Here is a 14,536-nt window from a genome sequence, read left to right on the forward strand (position 1 = left end):
CCGTGATTTGAGGCCAAAGATCTTTCCCTCCCCCAGCCTCCTTGTTCAGCTGCTTCTCAGGCTCCTGGGCGGAGGAGGCAAGATACACAAGTAGAAAGCTCTTTTTTCTTAGAGAAAAATTCTTACCCAATTTGCCTCAAATACTAAGTCATTTGGTGTGTTTTCATCTCTCCCCTGGGGGCTGCCTACTCCCAGAGGGCAGAGCCCCTCTGTGTTGTCTGTGCTTAGTTCAGACGGTTCAGCAATTCCTGACTCGCCTTAACACGCCGTGTGCTTTGATATCCCCGACCCTGGGCTGTGTCGTTGTCCCTTTGTGGAACTTTCTCCCCTGCTTTTTGCATTTGGCCAAGTCTCTCCCACCTCTCAACTCTGGGATATCTTCCCTGGAGATCCACAAGGGCCTCTGTGGTCTCCATGCTCTTGTTGGGTCACAGTGGCGGTGTTCATAAAATCATGACTGTGATGGTGACGAAGAAGTCGTGGGAATCATGAAGTCAGGGTGACCTGGGTTCAGATTCTGCTACTTGTGTGTAATTGTGAGAGAATCACCCAAACTCCTGGAGCCTCACTTTCCTTGTTGGTTGGTGGGGAGACTAGTAGTACCACCTCAAAATGCTGTTTGGAGGAGTCAGTGAGAATTCTTTGTACTTTGCTCAGTGTAACCTTCGGCGATCCAAAAATGAATGAATGAATGCGGTTTCTTTCCAGTAGGCTAGAAATCTTGATAGAGAGAACTGAGGACACATTTTTTCCAGTTCCCCCACTCCTGTCCTTATTCTTCTAGCAGTGCCTCTCTCTTCATGTCCCATGAATAATGATTAACCCCACCATGGGTCAGGCAGTTAGTGGCAGGCCCCCGCTAGAACCAGAGTCTCTGAGACCCTTGTCTCTTTCTTTGTCTCCCCGCCCAGTCACAACTGGTCCAGGGCCAGAGTCCCATTCCCCTCACCTGTCTCCCTTGCAGGGCTTCTCACCGGGCAGGCCCCACTAAGGGTGATCCATGAAGTGCTGTGTCAAGAGGGTCATGGGGCTCACTGGCAGGGAGATCCGGAGCCTGCCTGCCTGCTTGCTTGTGTGACCCTCAGGCCATCAGTTTCCCATCCATCCTGGGTGATAATACTTCCTGCCAGCCTTGCTGCTTTGGGTTATTGTTAAAGAGAGGGAGGAAGAGCAGGAAGAGGAGGGTGCTTTGCCTGCTCTTATGCATCTAGGAGTTGAAATGATTGCTGCCGTTGCTGTTACTGCCTCTCAAAATAAATAAGTCCCCACAGCCCCGGTCCCGGAGCCAGTCTCTTCGAGGAGATGACTCTGCCCTTGAAAGCCACTCTCTCAGCCTGGCGTTTCCTGTGGGTAATTTGAAACTGGGGCTCAGAGAACTGAACTCCAGTTAATGGTTTTCAATAAAGAATTAAGTGCTGCTCGTCAGGCTGGCGCTGGGGCCCGGCTTCCTGGAAGGGGGGAGAAGGCTGGGGGTTTTTGGGGGGGCAGGCAGCGGTTTCAAGCATTTAGGGATGCGTTTGCATTTTCCGGTCAGTTAGGCAGCCTGATGAAAAAGGGATAAACCACAGCAGCCCGAGGGCGGAGTGGTGGCTGGGGTGGGGCAGAGAGACGCAGACCCCATACTGGGCAGGCTGCAGGGAGGGAGTTGACGGTCACGCCATTAGAGCTAGATCAGCTGTTTCCACAAAACGTCGTCTGTTGGGCACCTGGCAAGTGCCCCTTCCCCTCGGGGCAGCCCCGTAGGAAGGAATGCTGGGGCTTTTTCTGCTAGTGCTGCCTCCTTCATCAGACATCACTTATAGCAACCATGGCTCTTGCTGGGTGCTTTCTGTATAAAATAACTCAACTTCATCTGCAACTCTGGGCAGGGTGTGGTGGAGTTTGCTATTGTTTTCTTCACTCTTGTTTTGCAGATGAGGAAACTGAGGTTCAGAGAGGTTGGTAACTTGCCCAAAGACACACAGCTCCTGAGTGACAGATGTGGGCTTCAAACCCGTGTAGTCTGGTGCCATGTTGTATAAATAGGACATTGAATAGAATAACATTCTCTTCCCTATGCGGGTCTCTGAATCACTTGTATCTCCAGCTCAAGGGGTTGGCAGAGCAGAGTCATTAGTTCCATCTCACAGATAAGGAGACTGAGGGTCAAGGAAGCATTGTGCTTGGGAAAAAGGGAGTCGGGAAAGAGGGACAGGTAAAGAAGGCATCTAGACATGGGGAGTGAAGTAGAAAGTTCCCACGAGAAAGGCATTCGTGGCAGTTATCAAAAGCCTTAAAATATTCAAACCCTTTGACCTCTTATTTCTGTGTCTGGGAGTCTGCCTGAAGGAAATAATCCTGCTGAAAGGAGACCATTTTAAATAAAAAAAAGAAGAGTGATTATTTATAACATAAAATCATTGGTAGCAATTTTAGTACACAGCCATGGGAAATGGTTAATTAAAGTCAGGTATTTACACCTGATTTGACAGTCTGCAGCCATGAAAAACAGTAGTTTGAAGGCAACATAGTTACCTGGGAAAATGCTTATGATATAATGTTAAATAAAGAAAAAAGTGAGATAAAATTTTATGAATAATAAAATCCCAAGTATATGCCAAGCATACAGGAGCTAGGCAAAATAGTAGCTGCTGTGTTAGGATGATCACACTGAAGCACTTTTCCTCTACTTTTTCAACTTTCTATAAGTTGCTTAAGTATAGATAATTAATCCAGAATGTCATTACATGACTTAAGAAAGATTACATTGCTCTATGCTTCAGTTTTCTAATCAATAAAATGTGGAGGAAATCCCTTTCTTTTAAGGATTGCTATATTTAATGAGATAATACATATGATATACTTAGAACAGGCTTTCCAGGTGGCTCAATGGTAAAGAACCTGCCTGCCAATGCAGGAGACAAGAGATGTGGGTACAATCCCTGGGTCAGGAAGATTCCCTGGAGGAGGGCATGGCAACCCACTCCAGTATTCTTGCCTGGAGAATCCCATGGACAGAGGAGCCTGGTGGACTACAGTCCCTGGGATCGCAAAGAGTCAGACACAGCTGAAGTGACTGAGTATGCATACCTACCTAGCACAATGCCTGTGCATTGCAGGACTAAGAGATGTTAATGACTCCTTTGGGGTTTCTCCCATTTCTCACTAGTTGTCTTCTGACTTACTGAGGTTCGTGCAAGGAAGATCGGACAGCTGGACACCCCCAAACCTCAATTCTAGAGATGGGTCCTCAGAGTCAGGTATAGATATGTTACCCTCCATTGCCTGACCCCAGACAGAAGAATGAAGGCTAGATCTTCCAAGGAGGATCAGATGGATCCCAAGCTCCAAGACAACCCCTGAGATTTACTCTCACCCAGGTCTTCTCTAAGAAACATAAACCACTGGGCTAGGCTTCTGGGTAGCATTTCCCCAGAACTTCTGGGAGGCCATAGAAACTTGTATTGTTCTGATGTTGCTTGCTAGGGGTCCACAGGTTATCAGTTCCCTCATCCACTTGTTCATTCATTACTCATTCATTGAGTCAGGTATGGAGTCAGCACAGTAGATCTTTATCGAGTCCTGACTTTATGTTTACTGGGTGTGAGAGTGAGGATGTCTGTACCGGGAACTCTCACTTACCTTAGCTCATTGAATCCTCATATCTACCTTGCAGAAGAAGTTCACTTAGCAGAACTTGGTGATTTAAAAAAGCAAGATATGAATGAATGTCTTCTCCCATCATTAGTCAGTCCTCTGGCCCTGCCAGTTCTTCCTCCTTAGTATCTTTGGATCTAAGCCTTCTGCCTCAGCCCTCAGCTTCAGCCACTCTCTGCTAGAGTCATCTTTAAAAACCAAAACCCAACCTAAGAGAGCATCCCAGCTCTTTAACCCAGCAAAACTGGTTTCCTGTGTCTTGATCCTCCATCATGTATGCACCTCAACACACAGCTGCTTCCTGCTGCTCCCTGCTCCTCCATGCCCCTTTATGTCTTTATGGTTTTCAGACTCTTCCTGCATCCTAGAATACCCTTTCTTGCATGGGAAACTCTTGCCCATCCTCTAAAACCAAGCTCAAGCTTCCTCTCCTCTTTGGTGCCAGTACAAGATTTGCTGTTTCCTTTCTGTGCCCACCACCCACTGCACTGCAATAATTCCCCAGTCTGTTCTCCTCTGGCTCCCTTTCTTCCCAAAGACCATGCATCCCTCAAAAACAGGGACCATATCTTTTTATTTCTATGTCCCTGGAGTTTTAGCTCAGAGCTAGCACAGGCACAAGGCAGACTGTTTGTTGAATGAATTATGGATGACAGTGTGATCTCAGGGCCTCCACCAGCGAGGAACAAAAGGGCCTCTTGACCTCTTGGGAATGGGAAGTGTTCACAGCTGAATTCTCCTGGCAGACACTTTTCAGCATCACCAGCTGCTCACTCCCCAGAGGCCCTGTCTCTGCTTACCTCCATGATGGGTATAAGAGCATTTGGCCATAAACCCACCTAGCTGTGGGATTGCAGCTACCACCTCACAGGCAGCTCACTCTGAGAAAGCCTTGAGCTGGACAGCTGGACATACAGAGAGTATCTTGGTTTGGCCCTTCCATGTGTCAGTCCCTCACCATGCCTCTCTGCATCCTCACGCTTTGGGCTACAGCCAGACTGAGAAGTTTCCTGAAGATGCCTTGTGATTTCTCTTTTCTCCATGGTTTCTTCTGCCTGGAGTAGTCTCCACCTGCCCATGCCCCTGTCTTTGCCCAGTGAACTCATCCTCACTCTTCTGCTTGGTTCAGGTTTCTCCTTTCCTCTGAGCCAGAGGCCTTCCCTGTGTACCTCCTAACTCCTGTGGCACCTCCAATGTCATGCTGTTCACAAGGTGTCATTGTCTATTAATTTTCTCAAAATGCCTGTGGGCTCCCTGATGGCAGGGACCTGGTCCAATTTATCTTGGAGTCCAAGTACCTGGATCATGACAGGTGCTCAGGTCTGTGCTGGCTGGCTGACTGTGTGGGTACATTGTGCTAGAACCTTTCCTGTTGCTCAGAGTCAAACCTTAGTGTGCATGAGGTGTGAAGGTGAGGGTTACAGCATATAAGAAGATACACCTGACCCTCAGGCTCACAGGATAAATAAAACACACTGTCATTTAAGGGAAGCTGAGAAAATGCATCTATGGGTTGGCGAGAGACCTGGGCTTCAGTACCAACCCTGCTTCACGTTGACTCTGAGCAATCTCCTCACCTGTCCAAACTTGTTTCCTGAGCTCTAAAATTGGAACCACAACCCCTGCTCAGCCTGCCTAATAGAGTTATTGTGAGGATCAGGTGCAACAGTGTCCCTGAAATTACAGAAAACTGTGACGTGGTGCGTCAGTACTTTGAGGGCGAGTTCAATGCTGCGATGTGACAGTGCCCACTAGAGGGCGTGGCAGAGCAGGTCAGGCCCTCCTTGATTGAGCCCTGTGGACGGGAAGTGCCACCTCTGTGCTAGAACCTGGGCTGGTCCAGAAAAGGGGGATTCAGGGTTTAAAATATATCATGATGAGATCCCAGGCTCCCTTCTGCTCATGTTTCTATATATTCAAATGACGTCTCTGAAGTGCCAATAGTAGTAGTGTTAGCTGCTCAGTTGTGTCTGACTCTTTATGACCCCATGGACTGTAGCCCACCAGGCTCCTCTGTCCATGGGATTCTCCAGGCAAGAATACTGGAGTGAATAGCCATTCTCTTCTCCAGAGGATCTTTCCGACCCAGGGATCAAACTTAGGTCTCCTGCATTGCATCTTCTGAAGAGCTAGAAGAGAAGGAAATAGAGAAGCCCAGGGGAAGGCACACTGGGCAAGCTGAACTCTCGGCTTTATTAATAGGGTGGTTATGGGTGGAGTGAAAGCGTAAGACCTTGGGTTCTTTCCTTTGAGCATGTTTTCCTCTGATTATCTCAGGAGCCTGGATCCCAGGGCTCCGAGACTATTGTCTGACTAGGGCAGGTACATTTCCCAGCTTTTGGAATGCCACCTTAGTGGAAGGACCCTGAGATCTGTGCTGACCTCTCTCTGTGGAGGCCTGAAGCTTGCAGGCTTGGCCTTACAGTTGATTAGCTCCCTCTTTGCTGGGGCGGGTGGGACCAGACAAAGAGGACAACTGGAGGAGAGTGCTCTAACCCAATTTGCTGTGCAGAGAAGCCAGGCTGTCTGGCAAAAAATAATTGGAAAGCTGCTTCCTCTAAGCCTGGACCCAGGAGAGCACTAGGCCTTGCTGGGCGGGGGCCCTTTGGCTAGGCCCACATCACTTAGTGCTTTGTGGGGGTCGCTCCCAGCGGGAAAGCACTTAGCCTTGGTAATTGGTCAGGCGGGCTCATCATTAATTCATGCCAAATTGTATTTCTCTTTTTAAGACTGAGACAGAGAAAAGTGGGGGTAGGTGGGAATAAATGAGTTTTCAAAGGGAGGATTCTGTCTCAGGGCTTGGTCGAAGCAGCTTCAACTTGGGAGGAGGGAGATCAGGGATTCATTTGCTAACTTGCCATTGATCCGAACAAGTTATCTTCCCACAGGAGGTCTTGCTTTCCTAATCTGTGTTAGGAAACAATAACCATGCTCTGTCTACCTCAGAAATGTCTTTGAGGATTGAATCCAGATGTGAGAGAGGCATGCTCATCACATGGTCATTTCAACAGGCCCAGGGAGGCAGGGAGCCATCTACATTTCATGCCATTATTGATGCAAAGTGGGGTAGATTTACATCTGTCATCTTTGGGATGGACAGTATTTTTTAATGACTCCATTTTATCTCTTTTATTGGTGTATTGACTCTTTGCGGTGCTGCTTTAGTGGTTTTTTAGGGTTTATAGTAAACATTACCATCAGCGTGTACCTTCAGTGACATTGAAAGACTCGATATAGAGTTATAGGGCCCTTTCAATAGTGTACTTCTGTTTCTCCCCATCCGACATTTATGTGAACTTGGTCAAACATTGCACGTGTAAATTCCACAGTATATTGCTATTATTTTTGTTTAAACAGTCACTTATCTTAAAAATTTTCTATTGTGGTAAGATACATACAACATAAAGTTAACCATCTAACCATTTTAAATGTACAGTTCAGTGTTATTAAATACATTCATAATGTTGCACAACCATCAGTACTATCCATCTCCATAGCTCTTTTCATTTTGCAAAACTGAAATTCTATACTTTCTAAAGTCAATTATCTTTTAAAGAGATTTAAATAATAGTTTAAATGTCCTATACATTTAAGTAGTTGCCATTTCTGGTATTTTTCATTCCATTTTTCCATCTGGTTTCATTTTCCTTCTGACTAAAGGACTTCCTCTAACATTTCTTGGAGAAGGCAATGGCAACCCACTCTAGTATTCTTGCCTGGCGAATCCCATGGATGGAGGAGCCTGGTAGGCTGCAGTCCATGAGGTCGCTAAGAGTCAGATACGACTGAGCGACTTGACTTTCACTTTTCACTTTGATGCATTGGAGAAGGAAATGGCAACCCACTCCAGTATTCTTGCCTGGAGGATTCCCGGGATGGGGGAGCCTGGTGGGCTGCCGTCTATGGGGTTGCACAGAGTTGGACACAACTGAAGCAACTTAGCAGCAGCAGCTAACATTTCTTATAACTCATCATTGTTCTGTTAGTGATGGATTATTTCAGCTTTTGTAGGTCTGTAAAAGATTTATATTGCTTTCCCCTTTGCAAGGTATTTTCACTAGGTATAGAAGTCTAAGTTGACAGCTTTCTTTCTGTATTTTAAAGATGCTGCTTTACTGTCTTTTGACTTACATTATTTCTAAGAAAAAATTCCATTTCCAATTTATTTTTGTTCCTCTGAAAAAAAAGGAAATAAAAACATTTCTTTTTTCTGTGATAGTTTTTAAGACTTTTTAGTTACTAGTTTTGAGAAATATGATTATAAAGTGTCTTCAGGTAGTTTTTGTCATCTTTTTTTGTGTGTTTGGGGTCAAGTGAGTTTCTTGGATCTATGAGTTTATAGTTTTTATCAGATTTGGAAAATGTTTCAGCCATTATTTCTTCAGATAATTTTCTGCACTCTCTTCATAGACTCTAATCATATGTATATCAGGTTGCTTGAAGTTGTCCCACAGGTCACTGATGATCTTCTAATTTTAAAATTCTGGTTTTTTTCTGTGTTTCATTTTAAATAGTTTTTGTTATATTTCTTCAAGTTCACTGATTTTTTTTTTTCCTTGACAAGATCTAGTCTGCTTTAAATCCAATCCAGTGGATTTTTCATTCCAGGCACTGTAGTTTTAAACTCCACAAGTTTAACTTGGGTCTCTTTTTCATATCTTCTATGACTCTAGTTATCTTTTTGAACAAAGGAAATTTAATCTTCTTACCTATTTAATATCCTTATTTCCTAATTCTAATATCTGTGTCAGTTCTGATTTATTTTTGTTTCTCTACAGTATGGCTCATATTTTCCTGCCTCTTTGCATCTCTGAAATTTTTTACTTGAATATTTTTTGCCTTTCTTTAAATATTCTTGAGATTTGTTCTGGAATATAGATAAGTTACTTGGGAATGGTTTGATCCATCTGGGTCTGGATTGTAAGATTTTTTTAAAAGGACCAGAGCAGCATCTAGTCTAGAGCTAACTATTCACCATTATTAAGGTAAGACCCTTTTGAATGCTTTACACAATGCATTATGAATTATGAGCTGTTTTTCAAATTGACTGGTGGAAACAGGCACTATTTCTTTCTTTTTTTAAAAACGTTTTTTATTGAACTTGTTACAATATTGTTTCTGTTTTATGTTTTGTTTTTTTTTGACCTTGAGGCATGTAGGATCTTAGTTCCCTGACCAGGGATCAAACCCACACCCTGTGCACTGGAAGGTGAAGTCTTAACCACTGTACCACCAGGCACTATTTCTGACCTATGTGAGTGCTGGGCACTGACGGGTTTTTCCTAGGCCTTATATAATTTTCCATGCATGTGCTCAATACTCAAGGAGAAATCTCTGTAAATCTCTGGATTTCTGTGTGGTGCTTTTCCTCCCCATATTGTCTCATGAACTCTCATTGCCTTGTTCTCCCTGACTTCAGCTCTGACTCCTCAAATCAGAGAGTCCACCAGGTTCTTCTTGGGTCCTCCCTCTTTGTTCTGAGGTCTAGAAACTCTCTCAAGGCACTAAGTTGGAGCAATTGTAGGGTATGCCTTGCTTGTTTTCTTTGGGCTGCCTCTGATATTTCAGTTCCCTCAGAGCCTACTGTGAATTTGTATCTGGAAAGGACAAGAAACATCGATGAGAAGTCATTTTGCCCAAGCTCTGAGATGTTAAATGCAGTCATAATTCTCTCTTTATGTTATAGTATTGTTTTTCTGTAATTGTTTTCTATAATAATTCACGTAACCATTCAACAATTATTTGCTGATGAACTACTGCGTGCTAGGCATCTCTTTCTGGCTTCTGGAGATAAAGTAGTGGGTTGACAATAAACCTTGCCTTGCCTTTCTGGGCTTTCTATTCTAGTGGTGGAGAAGAAACCGTAAATAATAAACACAATAAATAAGTAAGCCATGTAGTATGTTAGTAGGTTGTAAGTGGTATTGCCTGTAAAAGTCATCACCATAGTGCTTGATACCTATTAGGTACTTGAGAACCCTCTCTGAGAAAGCTACTGTGATTTCTTCACATCAAGAAACTGATGAGAGCCAAGACAAGGTACGTGAGAGAGGAGTATCTGGTTTAGGGAAGAGCAAAGTTAGAGGTTCTAGTTGAGGAACATACTTGGGAAGTGGCTGAGGTGGATCCCTAAGAAACCTACATAATCCCTAAGGGGAGAATATGTGAGGCTTTCAGGACTCACAGATGGAAGTCATATCAGTACCGTGGAGAGCTCCAAGGGAGGCCAGCCTCTGAAGAGACGACATGAAGCAAAGGAGTGCTCTGTTTGCTGACCAGCTGATTTGCTTGGCCAACTCAGCCCTAAGCTTGAGTAACTGTCCTAAATTGAGGTCAGGCTTTTATCTGAATCTGACTCTGAGAATTGGAAGCTAGTCCACTCCTGCCTTACATCTCTTTCTGTTGGAATAGTTGACAGAATCTTGTAGTAATAAAATCTCTGGGATTATCACCTGAAGACCCTGGTTTGAACCTTGGATCAACCACAAACTGCATGGCTTTGGACATGTTAGTTAGTTTTTCATCTGTAAATTGAGGATTATAATACTTAACAGTGGTGTTGTGAGGACTGAGTAGGTTAGGTCTAACAAAATACCTTGTGCAGTGCTTGGAATGTATAACTAGTTTACAGCACTTTGTTGAAAGGTGAATGAGATCTCTGGCAATTTAAGGGCCTCTCTGGAGGTGATGCATAGGATCTCATGGGTGGATAAGAGGGAGAAGACTTTCTAGGCAGAGAAAACAGAAGGAACAAAGGCAAGGAGGCATGAGAGTGGATTACTTGGCCAGGAAATGGAGAATCATTTAATGAGATTGAAGCTATTCAGCTGCCACTTTTATTCTGAGGCCTCCTGAACCACTATTTTCAGCACAGAGCCTTCTGTTGAACCTCCAGATTTTATTTCCAGCTAGCCTATTGTGCATCTCAGTTGAAAGATCTATGTGCACTTCTGACCTACCTTTCCAAAACAGAATTTATCACTTTCCTCCAGTGTGCTCTCCTCAGGCAGGTTGGAAGGAAGAAGTGTGTCTTATGAATGGTCTTAAACTGGGTGAAAGTTTTCGTAGGGGATGTGGTGACCTTATTCTCCTTTCCAAGGGACAGCATAAAATGAGAACGGCTTAACTTGAAGCATGGAATAATTGGGTTAGAGAAGGGAGAACTTCCAGTATCATAGATTGCAAAGAACTCAGAAGGGGTGATTTAAAAAAGCTATGCAATTCTCTTCCCTGAAGAAGAGGAGACATTGTCATCTAGCTGGAATATTCTTCTTAATCATTCATTGGTTGTTATTGTAATAATTGCATTAGTAATATCCTTTTAACAGCAATTTACATTTGTGTACAGCTTGTAAAAGGTCTAATTGATCTTATTCTCCACCCTGTGAAATTATAATGGATTATTAACTTATTTCCCCTCTGCCCTCACTTTATACATAGAGAAATTTAAACTGTGAGCCCCAAAAGTGATGCAGTTGGCAAGAAATCTGGTAGTACAGTTGGGAACAAGGCTCTATCTCCCAGGTCCTACCCAGACCTCAGTTTTTTGTTTTCAATACAGCACTCTGGCTATCAAATGAAAACAACAGGAACAGCAGTTGAATGTTTGACTGAAGATTCAGGGAGTCCCTCTTCCTGGTATTAGCTGCAGCAAGGAGTGGGAGAAGACCTTACCTCAAGGAATTTGGGAGTCTTGGTTCAAAATCCCAGGGCTAAGTTATTAGAAGGGAAAGCAGGCCTGACGCCATGTTAACTTTAACCAAGAGAATCAGCAATGATCTCTTTCTCTTACAAAGCCTTTTTACACTCTCTAACTCATTCGACATGCTCCCACCACCCTGTGAAGGGTGCATCATTGTTATCAACCATTTTTCAGGTGTGGATTAGGAGACTCAGAGAGGTGAAAGAATTTGCCTGAGGCCCCTGGTGAGCAGCTGAGCTGGAATTTGAATTGCTTTCTCTCTGGCCTCTTGGTTTAAACTCTCTCTCACTCTTTTTGCCACATCCCAGCTGCCTCTGGCCAGACCCGAAAAACAAATCCTGTAATTGAGTTGGAATGTGGGTGCTGGGGCCCAGGAGACAATGTTTCCTGCCTTTCAATCTGTTCTTAATTTATTAAAGTGATGAAATAAGGAAGAGGCCCAGAAGGGGTGGATGTTTTCCATCAGTGAGTCACAAGAACGTGCAGAGGCAGAAGGTCAGGAGGAAGGTGCTCTTGCTCTGGCAGCCCCCCTCCCCTGGCAAAGACCACACAGACATGCTTGGGGGTCTATGTACAGCTGCTCCTTAGGGTGAAATAAGCCAGGAAAGAGCAGCCCCATAGAGGACTCCCTCCTGTTCCATAATGTTACCTCTGACTAACTAAGCATCTTCTCTCTCGTCTGACAAATGCCCAGAATCAGAGAAGGGGGACCCAGGGAAGATAGGAGGGGGCCTGGCCCAGCCTGAGAGGTACCAGGAAAAGCTTCCTGGAGTGGGTGACATTGAAGCTGAGATTCAAAGGTGAAGAGACGTTATCTGGGAGAAGAGGAGGTGAAGAGGAGAAAGCATTTTCCAGACAGAGGAAACAGCAGGTGAAAGGCCTGAAGGAGAGAGAGGTGATGGCTAAAGCCGGCAGGCTTGAGAAATGAGGCTGGAGAAGGAGACGGGTTGGCAGCACTCACATCCCTGAGAAGTTAGATTTCCCTCTGAGGAAGAGTTTCGTTTTTAGCTCAGTCTCTTTGGCTCTGCACAGAGAATGGATTACAGGGGCACTGGGAGTTGTAGCCCGAGGCAGGGAGAGCTGGTAAGCCCTGAGCTGGGGCAGTGGGAATGGGGATAGAAGAGGCACAGAGGATGGAGGGTGGTAAAAGGAACCTATTAGACAATAGGACCCCCTGACTCCCAACCTCCCTCTAGTGCCCTCTCTGGGCTCTTACAAGCCCTCTGTCCCAGCCTCATCACACCATGTGGTCATCACTGTTTATATGCCTATCTTCTCACTTGGAGGTCAGGGCTACTTACCAATCATCACTGCATGCCCAGTGCCCAGCAAAGAGCACAACTGGATAGTGGTTGGGGGAGGGAGAGGAAGAAGCTGGTTCGGCCCAGGCCATGGTGATTTATACCAGGTGTCCACTTTTGACACATGTCTGTGTCCAGCGGATTTGAGGGCTGCTTTCTCCAATCACCATTCTTACTCAGACTGCTTTCCATCTGTTAGGCAAAAACTTTTCTATGCCAGGCTCTGTGCTGGGCACTGAGCCGTGCAATGGTGATTCAGAAGTGAGCCTTGATCTCCAAGTAAGAAGATAGGCATATAAACAGTGATGACTACACGGTGTGATGAGGCAGGGACAGAGGATTTGTGAAAAACCAGAGAGGGCCCCAGTGGGAGGTTGGGAATCAAGGGAGTCTTCCTAGAAGAGGTGACTCCGGAACCAGTTCTTGAAGCCTGGGTAGGAGTTAACTGGTGATTAAGGAAGAACAGGTGGAACTGAAGACAGGAAGGGGATTGCGAGAGAGCATGGTACGTTTAAAGGGGTCTATCAAGGTGGGGATAGGAATGAGGCCTGAAGAAGGGACAGATGGGGCTGGGCTTTCCTGGCCCGGTTCTTTGTGCACTCTGTTTTTCAATGTAAGATGCTTTACTTTTTGGTCTACCTTATGCCACCCTTCAAGGTTTACTTTAGATTCAGACTCTCTCTTGGATCCTCCTGATCCCTTCCTTGGTCACAGCTAATTTATTTTGAGCACCTACTAAGTGCTGTTTATATATTTCACTTCATTTATATTACAACTCCTCTCTGAGGTGAACAGTGCGGTTCAGTTCAGCATCTATCTAGTTCCTGAAAATGCAGAGATAAGTCAAACTGTTCGTTCCCCAAGGTAGCTCACATTCTAGTGGAAAGACACAGCCATTAACAGATTATTTTCAATAAGAGTGATATTGGTGATCCATTGTTCACAGCAGCATTACTTACAATTGTCAAAGTATGGAAGCAAACAAAGTGTCCATCAGCAGATGAATGAATGAAGAAGATGTGATAGGCACATGCAGTGGAATACTCCTCAGCCTTAAAAAAAGAATGAAACTTTGCCATTTTCAAGAATGTGGATGGACTTGGAGGGTATCATGTTTAGTGCAATAAGTCAGATAGAGAAGGACAGATTTCTTATAAAGTCACTTACATGTGGGCTCTAAAAAATAAAACCAACTGGTGAATATAACAAAAAAGAAACAGAACTCACAGACTTAGAGAACAAACTAGTGGGGAGAAAGAAGTGGAGAGGGGATTAAGAGGTACAAGCTACCATGTAAAAAATAGATAAGCCACAGGGATATATTGTACCACAAAGGGAGTGTAGGCAATATTTTATAACTATAAGTGAAGTGTAACCTTTAAAAACTGAGTCATTAGGGTGTGCACCTGAAACTTATATGATATTGTACATCGACTGTACCTCAGTAATAAAAAAATAATATTAATGCTATTATCTCAGTTTCACAGATGAGGAACTCAGACTCATATTTATTTATTAACTGGCTTTGCCCAGGGTCATGAGGATAGTAAGTGGAACCCAGCTCTGGGTGGTGTTGAAGTCAGCGCTCTCTTCCCTGCTCCCAAGATGCTTAATCATCATCTGTCTGCCTCGAGGAAAGGATATATAAATAGAGATATGGATAGATGTGACTTACCCCTGCATTTGGTTTTTAGCTCAGGGGAAGAAGGATCCAGTATTGCAGCATGCTCCTGCAAAGAGAGATCTTGAGGAGGAGATGGGAACTAGCATGTGGGAAGTGCCCACTGACAACCTGGGGTTCTGATGCGAGTCCACTTCCCCCTCGTGTGCCCCTTCTTCTGTGCTTCCAACACAGTCCCACCTCATGTCCCCTGGTTCTTCTCTCATGGTGAATGAC

The sequence above is a fragment of the Budorcas taxicolor genome, chromosome 3, assembly GCF_023091745.1.
Source record: "Budorcas taxicolor isolate Tak-1 chromosome 3, Takin1.1, whole genome shotgun sequence".
Lineage (NCBI taxonomy): Eukaryota > Metazoa > Chordata > Mammalia > Artiodactyla > Bovidae > Budorcas > Budorcas taxicolor.